The sequence below is a fragment of the Triticum urartu genome, chromosome 7A, assembly GCF_056163025.1.
Source record: "Triticum urartu cultivar PI428250 chromosome 7A, HENAU_Tu73, whole genome shotgun sequence".
NCBI lineage: Eukaryota > Viridiplantae > Streptophyta > Magnoliopsida > Poales > Poaceae > Triticum > Triticum urartu.
The window spans coordinates 661,264,535-661,285,608 of NC_141879.1; positions in this window are offsets into that span (position 1 = coordinate 661,264,535).

Genomic DNA, 21,074 nt, shown 5'->3' on the forward strand with positions numbered 1-21,074 from the left:
CTGAGTATTCCGCGTGTGCAACTGTTTTGCACCCGTTGTATTTGAACGTAGAGCCTATCACACCCGATCATCACGTGGTGTCTCAGCACGAAGAACTTTCGCAACGGTGCATACTCAGGGAGAACACTTCTTGATAATTTAGTGAGAGATCATCTTATAATGCTAACGTCAATCAAAAGCAAGATAAGATGCATAAAAGATAAACATCACATGCAATCAATATAAGTGATATGATATGGCCATCATCATCTTGTGCTTGTGATCTCCATCTCCGAAGCACCATCATGATCACCATCGTCACCGGCGCGACACCTTGATCTCCATCGTAGCATCGTTGTCGTCTCGCCAATTTTATGCTTCCACGACTATCGCTACCGCTTAGTGATAAAGAAAAGCATTACAGCGCGATTGCATTGCATACAATAAAGCGACAACCATATGGCTCCTGCCAGTTGCCGATAACCCGGTTACAAAACATGATCATCTCATACAATAAAATCAACATCATGTCTTGACCATATCACATCACAACATGCCCTGCAAAAACAAGTTAGACGTCCTCTACTTTGTTTGTTGCAAGTTTTACGTGGCTGCTACGGGCTTTAAGCAAGAACCAATCTTACCTACGCATCAAAACAACAACGATAGTTTGTCAAGTTGATGTCGTTTTAACCTTCGCAAGGACCGGGCATAGCCACACTCGGTTCAACTAAAGTTGGAGAAACAGTCACCCGCAAGCCACCTATGTGCAAAGCACGTCGGGAGAACCGGTCTCGCGTAAGCGTACGTGTAATGTCGGTCCGGGCCGCTTCATCCAACAATACCGCCGAACCAAAGTATGACATGCTGGTAGGCAGTATGACTTATATCGCCCACAACTCACTTGTGTTCTACTCGTGCATATAACATCAACACATAATACCTAGGCTCGGATGCCACTGTTGGGGAATGTAGTAATTTCAAAAAAATTCCTACGCACATGCAAGATCATGGTGATGCATAGCAACGAGAGGGGAGAGTGTGATCTACGTACCCTTGTAGATCGACAGCGGAAGCGTTATGACAACGCGGTTGATGTAGTCGTACGTCTTCACGGCCCGATCGATCAAGCACCGAAACTACGGCACCTCCGAGTTTTAGCACACGTTCAGCTCGATGACGATCCCCGGACTCCGATCCAGCAAAGTGTCGGGGAAGAGTTCCGTCAGCACGACGGCGTGGTGACGATCTTGATGTACTACTGTCGCAGGGCTTTGCCTAAGCACCGCTACAATATTATCAAGGACTATGGTGGCAGGGGGCGCCGCACACGGCTAAGAATATGATCACGTGGATCAACTTGTGTGTTTCTGGGGTGCCCCTGCCTCCGTATATAAAGGTTCAAGAGAGGAGGAGGTCGGCCGGCCCCTATGGCGCGCCAAGGAGGAGTCCTCCTCCTAGTAGGAGTAGGACTCCTACTAGGAGGGGGAAAGAAGTGGGGAGGGAGAAGGAAAGGGGGGCGCCGCCCCCCCCCTCTCCTAGTCCAATTCGGACCAGGGGGGAGGAGGCGCGGGGCCCACCTTTGGCTGCCCCTCTCTCTCTCCACTAAGGCCCATATGGCCCATTACTTCTCCCGGGGGGTTCCGGTAACCCTCCGGCTTTCCGGTTTTCTCCGAAATCACCGGAACACTTCCGGTGTCCGAATATAGCCGTCCAATATATCAATCTTTATGTCTCGACCATTTTGAGACTCCTCGTCATGTCCGTGATCACATCCGGGACTCCGAACAACCTTCAGTACATCAAAACGTATAAACTCATAATATAACTGTCATCGAAACCTTAAGCGTGCGGACCCTACGGGTTCGAGAACAATGTAGACATGACCGAGACATGTCTCCGGTCAATAACCAATAGCGGGACCTGGATGCCCATATTGGCTCCTACATATTCTACGAAGATCTTTATCAGTCAGACCGCATAACAACATACGTTGTTCCCTTTGTCATCGGTATGTTACTTGCCCGAGATTCGATCATCGGTATCCAATACCTAGTTCAATCTCGTTACCGGCAAGTCTCTTTACTCATTCTGTAATACATCATCCCGCAACTAACTCATTAGTTGCAATGCTTGCAAGGCTTAAGTGATGTGCATTACCGAGAGGGCCCAGAGATACCTCTCCGACAATCGGAGTGGCAAATCCTAATCTCGAAATACGCCAACCCAACATGTACCTTTGGAGACACCTGTAGAGCTCCTTTATAATCACCCAGTTACATTGTGACGTTTGGTAGCACACAAAGTGTTCCTCCGGCAAACGGGAGTTGCATAATCTCATAGTCATAGGAACATGTATAAGTCATGAAGAAAGCAATAGCAACATACTAAACGATCGGGTGCTAAGCTAATGGAATGGGTCATGTCAATCAGATCATTCATCTAATGATGTGATCCTGTTAATCAAATAAAAACTCTTTGTCCATGGTTAGGAAACATAACCATCTTTGATTAACGAGCTAGTCAAGTAGAGGCATACTAGTGACACTCTGTTTGTCTATGTATTCACACATGTATTATGTTTCCGGTTAATACAATTCTAGGATGAATAATAAACATTTATCATGATATAAGGAAATAAATAATAACTTTATTATTGCCTCTAGGGCATATTTCCTTCAATGGTGTCTACCTTCCATTGCATTGCTTCTAATTTGGTGAAATGTCTTCTTAGTTTACACATCATAGTTCTGGTTATCTCTTCCGTCCTGTTTTTCATACATATTACATCGTCCTATCATGTGGTTGTCTAACATCAAAGTTCAGTTCGTCTGCATCACACATCAATTTGTTCTGAAGAACTAAATTGTTATTCATTTTTCTTGTCGGCTTGACTTAACATGGCACAGAGAAAGAGGAAGAAACACAGAATGGCAGGGAATGAGAAGCGGATGAATCCTAAAGATTCTGCTGGTACTGATGGTGCAATAGAAGGTCAAAGTCCAGCGGAAAATTCTACAAACACGGCATCCCATGCTACACGAGTTACAGTTGCATGCTTCTTTATATGTAGTCTCACAGTTTGATGTCCTATGTTCGCTGTTGCACTAGCACCTAGGCGCAAGAGGAAAAAAACATCAGGGATAATGCTCGATAGGTTAACTAAATCTAGAGGAGGAAGAATGGAGATCCGTTTTGAGGCAGGTTTAAAAAGGCCACGTGATGCTACAGAGTCAGTCAAGTTAGTATCAGAGGCAGCGGTTGCCGTTAGGTGTCATGTACGTATCCTCCCAACATGGATTCAGTACAGGAATGATAAAGATGAAACCCAGTTCAACACCTTCCTCGACCATTTATCTGTAAGTATGGTTATGTATGGAAACTAGTAATATCATCTTGCTCTGTCCCATACTTTCTAGGTTGCTGATAATGAGACTCCCATAATTTTCAACAAATGAGGTTCAAGTTGGACAGCCAAGATGATGCAACCAGACAAGCTTGCACCCATGTTTTCAAGTTTGCTCTGCGACATTATCGGTATAACTTGAGGAAAACTCACTTTGAAGGCAAGGCTAACAATGAACTTTCCCAAACATCTCTAGTGGAAAATATATCGGATGAAGATTGGAGGGGCCTTGTTAAACACTGGTCTGTTCCAAAGTATCAGGTACATTATATATATATATGTGATCAGATCACATGTTGAAGTCCTATTTACGCATGTGCCACACAAATCTATCTTCTTGTAGGTGAACTATTCAAAGAACAAGGCCAACCGTATGAAAGTGAAATTCCAATAGATGACAGGAGCTTGTACATATATTGCACACTGCGAGGCTCTTGTAATTAGATGCTGTTTCACTCTTTTCGCTGTACCATATTATCAGATCTATATTGACTTGTTCGAAATGCAGAGGAAAGCCCGCAAGGACCAAAAAGTACCTGAACCAAATGTTGTGGAAATCTTCAAGGACTGTCACACCAGCAAGAAGAAGGGCATGACTACACCAGTCAAAGTCACTGTTGTAAGTCCTTAATCCTCATGCCTTTTAACTACTACTTACTCTGACTTGTGCCTTGAACTGCATGGTTTGCAGCCAATGTCTATTACTCTTTTCAATTATATACACAATTGTCTTAGCGTATCATTGCACCTTACAAGGTTTAAAAGAGAGGAGTGATGTTCCCTTTATCTTGACCCGTAATCTAGTTCCGTGCTGGACTTGCCCACACAACGTTACAATTTCCTGTTTGTCTGTTCTCAGTTGTTTTGTACTTTTGTGATATGAATGATGTCATACTATGCTTACCATATTATAAACTTTGTCACTTTATCCTTAGCCCTCAATACAATGTGAAGAAATAGACAATACATTAGCGATGGTACATGGTCATATGTTTGGAACCTGGTTTTATTATGTACTTTGCAATGAAATACAACTAATATTTTACATGGGTTCACCAGAATAAGTTCTGTATATAGACCAAAGCTATTTTGTTTGGTTTTGTTGCCTCCTTAATATCTTTTGTTCTGGTACTACTAATGTAAAACCTCAACTTTTCAGCGAGCTATGGAAAAAATGGTGGAACCGCCACCTTCTGAAGGTGGCGAGGCAACTATAACCGCAATGTCAGCTCTTGCTACAGTGGGTCAGTACATGTCCACTAACAGTGCCAAAAGCACGTTCCTGCGTAATACTGGGTTGGTTGTTAAGGCAATATCGTCCAAACTGCCTCATGATATGTCTCCAACGTATCTATAATTTTTGATTGCTCCATGCTATATTATCTACTGTTTTGGGCAATATTGGGCTTTATTTTCCACTTTTATGTTGTTTTTGGGACTAACCTATTAACCGGAGGCACAGCCCAGATTTGTTGTTTTATGCCTATTTCACTGTTTCGAAGAAAAGGAATATCAAACGGAGTCGAAACGGAACGAAATCAACTGGAGAAGTTATTTTTGGAAGGAAACCTACCGGATAGACTTGGACCCAATGTCAGAAGATGAAGGAGGAGCTCACAAGGGTAGGGGGCGCACCCACCCCCCTGCGGCGTGCCCCCTGCCTGGTGGCCCCCCTTTGGTCCACTGACGTACTCCTTTCACCCATATATACCCACGTATCCTAAAACTTCCAGAATGAACAATAGATCGGGAGTTCCGCCGCCAGAAGCCTCCGTAGCCACCGAAAACCAATCTAGACCCGTTTCGGCACCCTGCCGGAGGGGGCAATCCTTCTCCGGTGGCCATCTTCATCATCCCGGTGCTCTCCATGACGAGGAGGGAGTAGTTCTCCCTCGGGGCTGAGGGTATGTACCAGTAGCTATGTGTTTGATCTCTCTCTCTCTCTCGTGTTCTTGAGATGATATGATCTTGATGTATCGCGAGCTTTGCTATTATAGTTGGATCTTATGTTTCTCCTTCCCCTCTTCTCTCTTGTAATGAATTGAGTTTCCCCTTTGAAATAATCTTATCGGTTTGAGTCTTTAAAGATTTGAGAACACTTGATATATGTCTTGCCGTGGATATCTGTGGTGACAATGGGATACCACGTGCCACTTGATGTATGTTAAGGTGATCAACTTGCAGGTTTCGTGACATTGGGAACCTATGCATAGAGGTTGGCACACGTTTTTGTCGTGATTCTCTGGTAGAAACTTTGGGGCACTCTTTGAGGTCCTTTGTGTTGGTTGAATAGATGAATCTGAGATTGTGTGATGCATATCGTATAATCATACCCACGGATACTTGAGGTGACATTGGAGTATCTAGGTGACATTAGGGTTTTGGTTGATTTGTATCTTAAGGTGTTATTCTAGTACGAACTCTAGGGCTGTTTGTGACACTTATAGGAATATCCCAAAGGATTGATTGGAAAGAATAACTTTGAGGTGGTTTCGTACCCTACCATAATCTCTTTGTTCGTTCTCCGCTATTAGTGACTTTGGAGTGACTCTTTGTTGCATGTTGAGAGATAGTTATGTGATCCAATTATGTTAGTATTGTTGAGGGAACTTACACTAGCGAAAGTATGAACCCTAGGGCTTGTTTCCACACATTGCAATCCGTTTATGCTCACTTTTATCACTTGCTACCTTTCTGTTTTTATTATTTCAGATTACAAAAACTACTATCTACCATCCATATTGCACTTGTATCACCATCTCTTCGCCGAACTAGTGCACCTATACAATTTACCATTGTATCGGGTGTGTTGGGGACACAAGAGACTCTTTGTTATTTGATTGCAGGCTTGCTTGAGAGAGACCATCTTCATCCTACGCCTCCTACGGATTGATAAACCTTAGGTCATCCACTTGAGGGAAATTTGCTACCGTCCTACAAACCTCTGCACTTGGAGGCCCAACAACGTCTACAAGAAGAAGGTTGTGTAGTAGACTCAAGCTCTTTTCTGGCGCCGTTGCCGGGGAGGTGAGTGCTTGAAGGTATATCTTTAGATCTTGCAATCGAGTCTTTTAGTTTCTTGTTTTATCACTAGTTTAGTTTATAAAAGAAAACTATAAAAAAATGGAATTGAGTTTGTCTCATACGCTTCACCTTTTTAATATCTTTCGTGAGTATGATGGAAAGGATAATTGTGCTCAAGTGCTAGAAGAAGAAATCTATAAAATGTTTGACACTAAATATTTGAATGATGAGCATGATTGCAATGTTGTTAGTATGAATTCCTTGAATATCCATGATGCTAATGATATGCAAAGCCACAAGCTTGGGGAAGCTATGATTGATGAAGATGATATTTTTTGTCCCCCAACTTTTGATGAGCAAATTTATTATGATGAAAGCATGCCACCTATCTATGATGATTATTGTGATGACTTGTATGCTATAAAGAATAATGATATCCATGAAACTTTTCATCATGATTTTAGTTTTCAATTGGATTATGCCTCACATGATAATTATTTTGTTGAGTTTGCTCCCACTATTATTCATGAGAAGAATTTTGCTTGTGTGGAGAGTAGTAAAATTTCTATGCTTGTAGATCATGAAAAGAATGCTTTAGGTGCTGGTTATATTGTTGAATTCATTCATGATGCTACTGAAAATTATTATGACGGAGGAGCATATGCTTGTAGGAATTGCAATAATATCAAGTTTCCTCTCTATGTGCTTAAAATTTTGAAGTTATGCTTGTTTTTCTTTCCTATGCAAGTTGATTCTTGTTCCCATAAGTTGTTTGCTCACAAAATCCCTATGCATAGGAAGAGGGTTAGACTTAAATGTGCTAGTCATATTCTTCATGATGCTCTCTTTATGTTTCAATGCTTATCTTTTATGTGAGCATCATTGAAATCATCATGCCTAGCTAGGGGCGTTAAACGATAGCGCTTGTTGGGAGGCAACCCAACTTTATTTTTGTTCCTTGCTTTTTGTTCCTGTTTAGTAACAAATAATTCATCTAGCCTCCGTTTAGATGTGGTTTTATGTGTTTAATTAGTGTTTGTGCCAAGTAGAACCTTTGGGAAGACATGGGGAAAGTCTTGTTGATCATGCTGTCAAAAACAGAAACTTTAGCGCTCACGAGAACTGCTGCCATTTTTATTTGGAGAGTGATATTTAGTTAATTATTTTTGCAGATGATTAATAGATAAATTCCTCGGGTCCATCAATTTATTTGAGAATTTTATGAGTTCCAGAAGTATACGTTTGATCCAGATTACTACAGACTATTCTGTTTTTGACAGATTCTGTTTTCGATGTGTTGTTTGCTTATTTTGATGAATCTATGGCTAGTAAAATAGTTTATAACCCATAGAGAAGTTGGAACACAGTAGGTTTAACACCAATATAACTAAAGAATGAGTTCATTACAGTACCTTATGATGGTGATTTGCTTTCTTATACTAACGGAGCTTACGAATTTTCTACTTTAAGTTTTGTGTTGTGAAGTTTTCAAGTTTTGGGTAAGGATTCGATGGACGACGGAATAAGGAGTGGCAAGAGCCTAAGCTTGGGGATGCCCAAGGCACCCCAAGGTAATATTCAAGTACAACCAAGAGCCTAAGCTTGGGGATGCCACGGAAGGCATCCCCTCTTTCATCTTCGTTCATCGGTAACTTTACTTGGAGCTATATTTTTATTCGCCACATGATATGTGTTTTGCTTGGAGCGTCAATTTATTTTGTTAGGATTTGTTTGCTGTTTGAATAGAATACCAAGATCTGAAATTATTAAATGTTAGAGAGTCTTCACATAGTTGCATAATTATTCGACTACTCATTGATCTTCACTTATATCTTTCGGAGTAGTTTGTCGTTTGCTCTAGTGCTTCACTTATATCTTTTAGAGCATGGTGGTAGTTTTATCTTGAAGAAATAGATGAACTCTCATGCTTCACTTATATTATTTTGTGAGTCTTAAATAGCATGGTAATTTCCTTAAAATCCTAATATGCTAGGTATTCAAGAATAATAAAATTCTCTTATGAGTGTGTTGAATACTATGAGAAGTTTGATACTTGATAATTGTTTTGAGATATGGAGAAGGTGATATTAGAGTCATGCTAGTTGAGTGGTTATGAATTTGAGGAATACTTTTGTTGAAGTTTGTGATTCCCGTAGCATGCACGTATGGTGAACCGTTATGTGACGAAGTCGGAGCATGATTTATTTATTGATTGCCTTCCTTATGAGTGGCGGTCGGGGACGAGCGATGGTCTTTTCCTACCAATCTATCCCCCTAGGAGCATGCGCGTAGTACTTTGTTTCGATAACTAATAGACTTTTGCAATAAGTATGTGAGTTCTTTATGACTAATGTTGAGTCCATGGATTATACGCACTCTCACCCTTCCACCTTTGCTAGCCTCTCTAGTACCGTGCAACTTTCGCCGGTACCATAAACCCACCATATACCTTCCTCAAAACAGCCACCATACCTACCTATTATGGCATTTCCATAGCCATTCCGAGATATATTTCCATGCAACTTTCCACCATTCTGTTTATTATGACACGCTTCATCATTGTCATATTGCTTAGCATGATCATGTAGTTGACATCGTATTTGTGGCAAAGCCACCATTCATAATTCTTTCATACATGTCACTCATGCATCATTGCACATCCCGGTACACTGTCGGAGGCATTCATATAGAGTCATACTTTGTTCTAGTATCGAGTTGTAATCATTGAGTTTTAAATAAATAAAAGTGTGATGATCATCATTAATAGAGCATTGTCCCAAAAAAGCCCAAATAAAAAAAGGAAAGGCCATAAAAAAGAAAGGCCAAAAAAAGGGCAATGCTACTACCCTTTTTCCACACTTGTGCTTCAAAGTAGCACCATGATCTTCATGATAGAGAGTCTCCTATGTTGTCATTTTCATATACTAGTGGGAATCTTTCATTATAGAACTTGGCTTGTATATTCCAATGATGGGCTTCCTCAAAATGCCCTAGGTCTTCGTGAGCAAGCGAGTTGGATGCACACCCACTTAGTTTCTTTTTAAGCTTTCATACACTTATAGCTCTAGTGCATCCGTTGCATGGCAATCCCTACTCACTCACATTGATATCTATTGATGGGCATCTTCATAGACTGTTGATACGCCTAGTTGATGTGAGACTGTCTTCTCCTTTTTGTCTTCTCCACAACCACCATTCTATTCCACCTATAGTGCTATATCCATGGCTCATGCTCATGTATTGCGTGAAGATTGAAAAAGTTTGAGAACATTAAAAGTATGAAACAATTGCTTGGCTTGTCATCGGGGTTGTGCATGATTTAAATATTTTGTGTGGTGAAGATGGAGCATAGCCAGACTATATGATTTTGTAGGGATAGCTCTCTTTGGCCATGTTATTTTGAGAAGACATGATTGCTTTGTTAGTATGCTTGAAGTATTATTATTTTTATGTCAATATGAACTTTTGTATTGAATCTTTCGGATCTGAATATTCATATCACAAGTAAGAAGAATTACATTGAAATTATGCCAACTAGCATTCCACATCAAAAATTATTTTTTTATCATTTACCTACTCGAGGACGATGTACTCCTTTCGGTCCACCGATGTACTCCTTTCACCCATATATACCCACGTATCCTAAAACTTCCAGAACGAACAATAGATCGGGAGTTCCGCCGCCAGAAGCCTCCGTAGCCACCGAAAACCAATCTAGACCCGTTCCAGCACCCTGCCGGAGGGGGCAATCCTTCTCCGGTGGCCATCTTCATCATCCCGGTGCTCTCCATGACGAGGAGGGAGTAGTTCTCCCTCGGGGCTGAGGGTATGTACCAGTAGCTATGTGTTTGATCTCTCTCTCTCTCTCTCTCTCTCGTGTTCTTGAGATGATACGATCTTTATGTATCGCAAGCTTTGCTATTATAGTTGGATCTTATGTTTCTCCTCCCCCTCTTCTCTCTTGTAATGAATTGAGTTTCCCCTTTGAAGTAATCTTATCGGATTGAGTCTTTAAATATTTGAGAACACTTGATGTATGTCTTGCCGTGGATATCTGTGGTGACAATGGGATACCACGTGCCACTTGATGTATGTTAAGGTGATCAACTTGCGGGTTTCGTGACATTGGGAACCTATGCATAGGGGTTGGCACACGTTTTTGTCGTGATTCTTTGGTAGAAACTTTGGGGCACTCTTTGAGGTCCTTTGTGTTGGTTGAATAGATGAATCTGAGATTGTGTGATGCATATCGTATAATCATACCCACGGATACTTGAGGTGACATTGGAGTATCTAGGTGACATTAGGGTTTTGGTTGATTTGTATCTTAAGGTGTTATTCTAGTACGAACTCTAGGGCTGTTTGTGTCACTTATAGGAATAGCCCAACAGATTGATTGGAAAGAATAACTTTGAGGTGGTTTCATACCCTACCATAATCTCTTCGTTCGTTCTCCGCTATTAGTGACTTTGGAGTGACTCTTTGTTGCATGTTGAGAGATAGTTATGTGATCCAATTATGTTAGTATTGTTGAGGGAACTTACACTAGTGAAAGTATGAACCCTAGGCCTTGTTTCCACACATTGCAATACCGTTTACGCTCACTTTTATCACTTGCTACCTTGCTGTTTTCATTATTTCAGATTACAAAAACTATTATCTACCATCCATATTGCACTTGTATCACCATCTCTTCGCCGAACTAGTGCACCTATACAATTTACCATTGTATTGGGTGTGTTGGGGACACAAGAGACTCTTTGTTATTTGGTTGCAGGGTTGCTTGAGAGAGACCATCTTCATCCTACGCCTCCTACGGATTGATAAACCTTAGGTCATCCACTTGAGGGAAATTTGCTACTGTCCTACAAACGTCTGCACTTGGAGGCCCAACAACGTCTACAAGGAGAAGGTTGTGTAGTAGACATCACCTCATGATCAAGATATGCAAGCTCAAAGCAATGTTGTATCTGCGCTCCAGACACAAGTCCATTCCCTAACAGAGACCCTTTGTGAAACAAGGAGAAACATTGCTCAATGTCGTCAAGATATGCATGGTTTTGAAACCAGACTATCAGACATTTGCTATATTGTTCAGGTGTCTAGGGGAAATGAAGGCGAGGGTTATGGTGCTCCATCGGACAATACAACATGAAAACATAACAGTCAGGTCAAATGAACTGAGCTTCTGAACTTCTGGTGGTGCATTTATCTGCTAGATTGTTAAGTTTTATGCCAACCTTACTTTTTTTATATAGTTGTAATTTGTTTTGGTGCGATACAAAATTTATTCTTAACATGCAGCCACCGGCTGAAGAAAACAGCAAGCCATTTTTGTATAGTGTAGGGTGTTCCCTATATTTGCACTGGTGGCAATCTTTGATGTCGAGTGGATGTAATATGTGCAATCGCCTTAATAGCCTAGCGTTAGTTTCGGCCTTATTTATTTCCTAGTCTTCTTTTTCCCTGGTTTGCTAGTGGCCGCAACTATCATGGGCCATATACGGGTCGTAGGATCCATGGGTCTCCTATGGGTCGTCGATAAATGGGCCTGTAATCGGTGGGCGTCGGGCCGCCGGATAAATGGGTCTACATGGGCCGTAATCGGGCGTAATTGGTATCGGCCCAACACGGTAACAGGCCGTAGGACAGCAAAGGCTTAATTCTGTCACAGGCATAACGGGTCGGTAATGGGCCAGAATATAGGACGGGCTGGAAACGGCGCAACGGTTTAACAGGCCAGAAACGGGCCGACTCTTGCCATGGGCCGAATTTGGCCCATTAGGGTAACAGGCCAGTAACGGGCCGACTCTTGCCATGGGCCGAATTTGGCCCATTAGGGGAACATGCCAGAAACGGGCCGACTCTTGCCATGGGCCGAATTTGGCCCATTAGGGGAACAGGCCAGTAACGGGCCAGAAGTAATCGAGAGCCGAAAAGGAGCCCAAGAACGTATGGGCCGTCAATAGGCCGAAATCTAACACGGGCTGGAAACGGCCCATGTAAATCACGGGCCGTTAACGGGTATATAGAAAATTACTGTTCATTATGGGCTAGAGTCACGTGGGCCTGTAAAGGGCCAAAAGATACGAAGGCCTCATATGGGCCGAAAGACGTCATGGGCCATACATGGGCCGAAAGTGAAATGGGCTGGTGTTATATTCGACGACCCACATGACGTTGTTGGGCCGATTTCCTTTAGGGCCTAACGGGCCGTGAGTTAACGGGCCGTAAAATGGGCTATTTGCGAAGAGACCGTTAACAGGCTTTTCATGGGCCACCCCATTAACTTTTGACCAAGTCAAACGGGCCAGCTTTGTAAGCTAAATGGGCCAGTGGTGGGCTGTGGCACGTGTCGACATATCATAGGCGCCTATCTGACCCACTGACGAGCTGACACGTGTTTCGTCCGGCCAGTAAGAATTTTACACATGAAAATTTCCCATTGGTCGGGGCTGTTAACGGGTTATCGGATCCAAAACCCGACCTGATAGCTTAACGGCGTTCCGTTACGGTGGATGCCACGTGTCGGTCACCCTTGACGAAAGCACTTCTGTGACGCGCGATTTATCGTCATGGAAGTGGACACTTCCGTGATGATAATTTTGGTAATGTCATGGAACACTTCTACGACAGCACAGGTATGACTATCTTGATTCTGTCATAAATTTGTCATGGATGTACATGCATGACAAAAAACGCGACCTACTATGACAAACACGTATCATCACGGAAGTGTATTTTTTTGTAGTGGGTGGGCGCGCCCCCCTACCTCGTGGCTTCCTCGAAGCTTCCTTGACGTGGACTCCAAATCTCCTGGGTTGCTTTCCTTCCAAAAAATAAGTTCCGTGAAGTTTTAGGTCAATTGGACTCCCTTTGATTTTCCTTTTCTGCGATACTCTAAAACAAGGAAAAAACAGAAACTTTCACTGGGCTCTGGGTTAATAGGTTAGTCCCAAAAATAATATAAAAGAATATAATAAAGCCCATAAACATCCAAAACAGAAGATAATATAGCATGGAGCAATCAAAAATTATAGATACGTTGGAGACGTATCAGCATCCCCAAGCTTAATTCCTGCTCGTCCTCGAGTAGGTAAATGATAAAAACAAAATTTTTGATGCGGAGTGCTACTTGGTATAATTTCAATTTAATTCTTCTTAATTGTGGTATGAATATTCAGATCCGAAAGATTCAAGATAAAAGTTCATATTGGCATAGAAATAATAATACTTCAAGCATACTAACTAAGCAATCATGTCTTCTCAAAATAACATGGCCAAAGAAATTTCATCCCTACAAAATCATATAGTTTAGTCATGCTCCATTTTCGTCACACAAGAATGCTCTCATCATGCACAACCCCGATGACAAGCCAAGCAATTGTTTCATACTTTAGTAATCTCAAACTTTATAAACCTTCATGCAATACATGAGCGCGAGCCATGGATATAGCACTATGGGTGGAATAGAATATGATGATGGGGGTTATGTGGAGAAGACAAAAAGGAGAAAGTCTCACATCAACGAGGCTAATCAATGAGCTATGGAGATGCCCATTGATTGATGTTAATGCAAGGAGTATGGATTGCCATGCAACGGATGCACTAGAGCTATAAATGTATGAAAGCTCAACAAAAGAAACTAAGTGGGTGTGCATCCAACTTGCTTGCTCACGAAGACCTAGGGAACTTGAGGAGGCCCATTGTTGGAATATACAAGCCAAGTTCTATAATGAAAAATTCCCACTAGTATATGAAAGTGACAAAACAAGAGAGTCTCTATCATAAAGATCATGGTGCTACTTTGAAGCACAAGTGTGGAAAAAGGATAGTAGAATTGTCCCTTTTATTTATTTATTTTTTATTTGGCCTTTCCTTTTTTCTTTTTTTCGGCCCCTTTTTTGGGACAATGCTCTATGAATGATGATCATCACACTTCTATTTACTTACACCTCAAGAATTACAACTCGATACTTAGAACAAGATATGACTCTATATGAATGCCTCCGGCGGTGTACCGGGATTGCGATGAATCAAGTGTGACATGTATGAAAAATTATGAACGGTGGCTTTTCCACAAATACGATGTCAACTACATGATCATGCAAAGCAATATGACAATGATGATGCGTGTCATAATAAACGGAATGGTGGAAAGTTGCATGGCAATATATCTCGGAATGGCTATGGAAATGCCATAATAGGTAGGTATGGTGGCTGTTTTGAGGAAGATATAAAGAGGTTTATGAGTGAAAGAGCGTATCATATCACGGGGTTTGGATGCACCGGCGAAGTTTGCACCAACTCTCAATGTGAGAAAGGGCAATGCACGGTACCGAAGAGGCTAGCAATGATGGAAGGGTGAGAGTGCGTACAATCCATGGACTCAACATTAGTCATAAAGAACTCACATACTTATGGCAAAAATCTACAAGTCATCAAAAACCAAGCACTACGCGCATGCTCCTAGGGGGATAGATTGGTAGGAAAAGACCATTGCTCGTCCCCGACTGCCACTCATAAGGAAGACAATCAAAGAACACCTCATGTTTCAAATTTGTTACATAACGTTTACCATACGTGCATGCTACGGGACTTGCAAACTTCAACACAAGCACTTCTCAAATTCACAACTACTCAACTAGCAGGACTTTGATATTATTACCTCCATATCTCAAAACAATCATCAAGCATCAAACTTCTCTTAGTATTCAAAACACTCATAAGAAAGTTTTTACTATTCTTAGATGCCTAGCATATTAGGATTATTTAAGCAAATTACCATGCTATTTAATACTCTCAAAATAATCTAAGTGAAGCATGAGAGATCAATAGTTTCTATAAAACAAATCCACTACCGTGCTCTGAAAAGATATAAGTAAAGCACTAGAGCAAATGACAAACTAATCCGAAAGATATAAGTGAAGACCAATGAGTAGTCGAATAATTATGCAACTATGTGAAGAATCTCTAACATTAAAGAATTTCAGATCTTGGTATTTTATTCAAACAGCAAGAAAAACTAAATAAAATAAAATGACGCTCCAAGCAAAACACATATCATGTGGTAAATAAAAATATAGCTCCAAGTAAAGTTACCGATGAACAAAGACAAAAGAGGGGATGCCTTCCGGGGCATCCCCAAGCTTATGCTTTTGGTTGTCCTTTAATATTACCTTGGGGTGCCTTGGGAATCCCCAAGCTTAGGCTCTTTCCACTCCTTGTTCCATAATCCATCGAATCTTTACCCAAAGCTTGAAAACTTCACAACACAAAACTTAACAGAAAACTCGTAAGCTCAAATAAATCATCACTTAGGTACTGTTGTGAACTCATTCTAAATTCATATTGGTGTAATATCTACTATATTCCAACTTATCTATGGTTCATACCTTCCGATACTACTCATAGATTCATCAAAATAAGCAAACAACACATCGAAAACAGAATCTGTCAAAAACAGAACAGTCTGTAGTAATCTGGATCAAACGTATACTTCTGGAACTCATAAAATTCTCAAATAAATTTCTGGACGTGAGGAATTTATCTATTAATCATCTGAAAAAGAATTAACTAAATAGCATTATCCAAATAAAAATGGCAGCAATTCTCGTGAGCGCTAAAGTTTCTGTTTTTTACAGCATGATCGCAAAGACTTTCCCCAAGTCTTCCCAAAGGTTCTACTTGGCACAAACACTAATTAAAAGCATAAAACCACATCTAAACAGAGGCTAGATGAATTATTTATTACTAAACAGTAACAAAAAATAAGGAACGAAATAAAGTTGGGTTGCCTCCCAACAAGCGTTATCGTTTAACGCCCCTAGCTAGGCATGATGATTTCAATGATGCTCACATAAAAGATAAGAATTGTAATATAAAGAGAGCATCATGAAGAATATGACTAGCACATTTAAGTCTAACCCACTTCCTATGCATAGGGATTTTGTGAGCAAACAACTTGTGGGAACAAGAATCAACTTGCATAGGAAGGTAAAACAAGCATAACTTCAAAACTTTAAGCACATAGAGAGGAAACTTGATATTATTGCAATTCCTACAAGCATAAGTTCCTCCCTCATAATAATTTTCAGTAGCATCATGAATGAATTAAACAATATAACCAGCACCTCAAGCATTCTTTTCATGATCTACAAGCGTAGAAATTTTATTACTCTCCACATAAGCAAAGTTCTTCTCATTCGGAATAGTGGGAGTATCATAAGAAACTCGAATACTATAAATTGTTTCCACATTAAAAGAGTAATGTTCAGAAAAGGGGTAACCATAATCATGACAAGTTTTATAAATATAATCACTACTTTTCATAGCATAAGTATCATCATAATGATCATCATAAGTAGGAGGCATGCTATCATCATAACAACTTTGCATATCAAAACTTGGGAGGCTAAAAATATCATCATTATTAAACATAGCATCCCCAAGCTTGGGACAAACATTAATTGCAGCAAATATATTCTCAAAAACATCATCTTCATCAAGCATAGCATCCCCAAGCTTGGGCCTTTTCATATCATAAGCATAATCACTCTCATCATTAATAGTATGGATAGCACCAATAGTATAGCAATTATCATATTCTTCCAAGCAAGTGCCAAAAAGATTTTCAAGATCATAAGAAGTATCATTATCTTCCACAATTATATTTTCATGAGGCACAATAGTAATAGGAGCAACATTATTTGGGGGAGATATCTTTTTACCTCTCTTCCTTTTTCTTTTCTTCTTCTTCTTCACCACATCATGTGTGGGCTCAATCCTCTTTTTGGAGCTCCTTATTAATGAGATTGGTTGAATAGAAGGCTCCTCCTCGTTACCTGATTCATCATAAAAATAATAGGAGGATATTGGGAAGTCTCTTCCCTTTCATTAGTGTTCTTTTCATCTTCTATTTGCTTTCTTTTCTTTATGTAATTGGCAATATAAGGATTTTCAATTCAATTCACCGCACAATACATATAAATTTCCTCTAGATCAAAACCAAGAAGTTTATAACGGGCAAATTCTGGAAGATGCTTAGTTATATGTTTCATTTCTTCGCAACCCATAAGCAAGCTAAGTTCATTATAATGTGCAAGGGAAAGCAACTCATCACAATTTTTGGACACGATTAGATCATGAAACAATTTGCATCGGATAGCTAAATGACCACTTTCATTGCAAAGTCCACAAGTACGGCCAAGAAAATTTAAATTTTCAGCACAATCATCTAGCCTTTCTTGCAACAATTTAGTTTCTAAGTACTTATGCCTCATGCAATATCTATCTTCCCTATTTGGCGTGTACTTACAAACCCAATGCACTCCGCAAAAATTGACATGTTTATAGGAGACATTTTCATCATAACTAGTGCAATCATCATTAGTACCATGGATATTCAAGGAGTTCACACTAACAACATTGCAATCATGCTCATCATTCAAAGATTTAATGCCAAACATTTTAATGCATTCTTCTAACACTTTGGCACAATTTTCCTTTCCATCATACTCACGAAAGATATTAAAAAGATGACGCGTGTGAGGCAAACTTAATTCCATTTTTTTGTAATTTTATTTTATAAACTAGACTAGTGCTAAAATAAGAAACAAAAAGATTCGATTGCAAGATCCAAAGATATACCTTCAAACGCTAACCTCCCCGGCAACGGCGCCAGAAAAGTGTTGGGGAACATAGTAATTTCAAACAATTTCCTACGCACACGCAAGATCATGGTGACGCACAGCAACGAGAGGGGAGAGTGTTGTCTACGTACCCACGCAGACCGACTGCGGAAGCGTTGACACAACATAGAGGAAGTAGTCGTACCTCTTCCCGATCCGACCGATCCAAGCACCGTTACTCCGGCACCTCCGAGTTCTTAGCACACGTACAGCTCGATGACGATCCCCGGGCTCCGATCCAGCAAAGCGTCGGGGAGGAGTTCCGTCAGCACGATGGCGTGGTGACGATCTTGATGTTCTACCGTCGCAGGGCTTCGCCTAAGCACTGCTACAATATGATCGAGGTGGAATATGGTGGCAGGGGGCACCGCACACGGCTAAGGAACGATCTCAATGATCAACTTGTGTGTTTAGGGGTGCCCCCTGCCTCCGTATATAAAGGAGCCAAGGGCAGGGGGCCGGCCGGCCAAGGAGGGCGCGCCAAGGGAGTCCTACTCCCTCTGGGAGTAGGATTCCTCCCCCAATCCTAGTTGGAGTAGGATTCGCTGAGGGGGAAAGAGAGAGAAGGGGGCCGGCCACCTCTCCTTGTCCTAATAGGACTAGGGGAGGGGGGAGGCGCGCGGCCCATCTTGGGCTGCCCCTTCTCCTTTCCACTAAAGCCCACTAAGGCCCATACAGCTCCCGGGGGGTTCCGGTAACCTCCCGGTACTCCGGTAAAAATACCGATTTCACCCGGAACACTTCTGGTATCCAAACATAGGCTTCCAATATATCAATCTTTATGTCTCGACCATTTCGAGACTCCTCTTCATGTCTGTGATCACATCCGGGACTCCGAACTAACTTCGGTACATCAAAATGCATAAACTCATAATAACTGTCATCGTAACGTTAAGCGTGCGGACCCTACGGTTCGAGAATAATGCAGACATGACTGAGACACATCTCCGGTCAATAACCAATAGCGGGACCTGGATGCCCATATTGGCTCCTACATATTCTACGAAGATCTTTATCGGTCAGACCGCATAACAACATACGTTGTTCCCTTTGTCATCGGTATGTTACTTGCCCGAGATTCGATCGTCGGTATCCAATACCTAGTTCAATCTCGTTACCGGCAAGTCTCTTTACTCGTTCCGTAATACATCATCTCGCAACTAACTCATTGGCTGCAATGCTTGCAAGGCTTATGTGATGTGCATTACCGAGAGGGCCCAGAGATACCTCTCCGACAATCGGAGTGACAAATCCTAATCTCGAAATACGCCAACCCAACATCTACCTTTGGAGACAACTGTAGAGCTCCTTTATAATCACCCAGTTATGTTGTGACGTTTGGTAGCACACAAAGTGTTCCTCCGGTAAATGGGAGTTGCATAATCTCATAGTCATAGGAACATGTATAAGTCATGAAGAAAGCAATAGCAACATACTAAACGATCGGGTGCTAAGCTAATGGAATGGGTCATGTCAATCAGATCATTCAACTAATGATGTGACCTCATTAATCAAATAACAACACTTTGTTCATGGTTAGGAAACATAACCATCTTTGATTAACGAGCTAGTCAAGTAGAGGCATACTAGTGACACTAAGTTTGTCTATGTATTCACACATGTATTATGTTTCCGGTTAATACAATTCTAGCATGAATAATAAACATTTATCATGATATAAGGAAATAAATAATAACTTTATTATTGCCTCTAGGGCATATTTCCTTCAAAAAGAGCTTGATGTCTACTACACAACCTTCTTCTTGTAGACGTTGTTGGGCCTCCAAGTGCAGAGGTTTGTAGGATAGTAGCAAATTTCCCTCAAGTAAATGACCTAAGGTTTATCAATCCGTAGGAGGCGTAGGATGAAGATGGTCTCTCTCAAGCAACCCTGCAACCAAATAACAAAGAGTCTCTTGTGTCCCCAACACACCCAATACAATGGTAAATTGTATAGGTGCACTAGTTCGGCGAAGAGATGGTGATACAAGTGGTATATGGATAGTAGATATGGGTATTTGTAATCTGGAAATATAAAAACAGCAAGGTAACTAATGATAAAAGTGAGCATAAATGGTATTGCAATGCGTTGAAACAAGGCCTAGGGTTCATACTTTCACTAGTGCAAGTTCCCTCAACAATAATAACATAATTGGATCATATAACTATCCCTCAACATGCAACAAAGAGTCACTCCAAAGTCACTAATAGCGGAGAACAAACGAAGAGATTATGGTAGGGTACAAAACCACCTCAAAGTTATTCTTTCCAATCAATCCGTTGGGCTATTCCTATAAGTGTCACAAACAGCCCTAGAGTTCGTACTAGAATAACACCTTAAGAGACAAATCAACCAAAACCCTAATCTCGCCTAGATACTCCAATGTCACCTCAAGTATCCGTGGGTATGATTATACGATATGCATCACACAATCTCAGATTCATCTATTCAACCAACACATAGAACCTCAAAGAGTTCCCCAAAGTTTCTACCGGAGAATCACGACGAAAACGTGTGCCAACCCCTATGCATAGGTTCATGGGCGGAACCCGCAAGTTGATCACCAAAACATACATCAAGTGAATCACGTGATATCGCAGTGTCACCACAGATACGCACGGCAAGACATACATCAAGTGTTCTCAAATCTTTAAAGACTCAATCCGATAAGATAACTTCAAAGGGGAAACTCAATCCATTACAAGAGAGTAGAGGGGGGAGAAAACATCATAAGATCCAACTATAATAGCAAAGCTCGCGATACATCAAGATCGTACCACCTCAAGAACACGAGAGAGAGAGAGATCAAACACATAGCTACTGGTACATACCCTCAGCCCCGAGGGAGAACTGCTCCCTCCTCGTCATGGAGAGCACCGGGATGATGAAGATAGCCACCGGAGAGGGATTCCCCCTTCGGCAGGGTGCCGGAACGGGTCTAGATTGGTTTCGGTGGCTACGGAAGCTTCTGGCA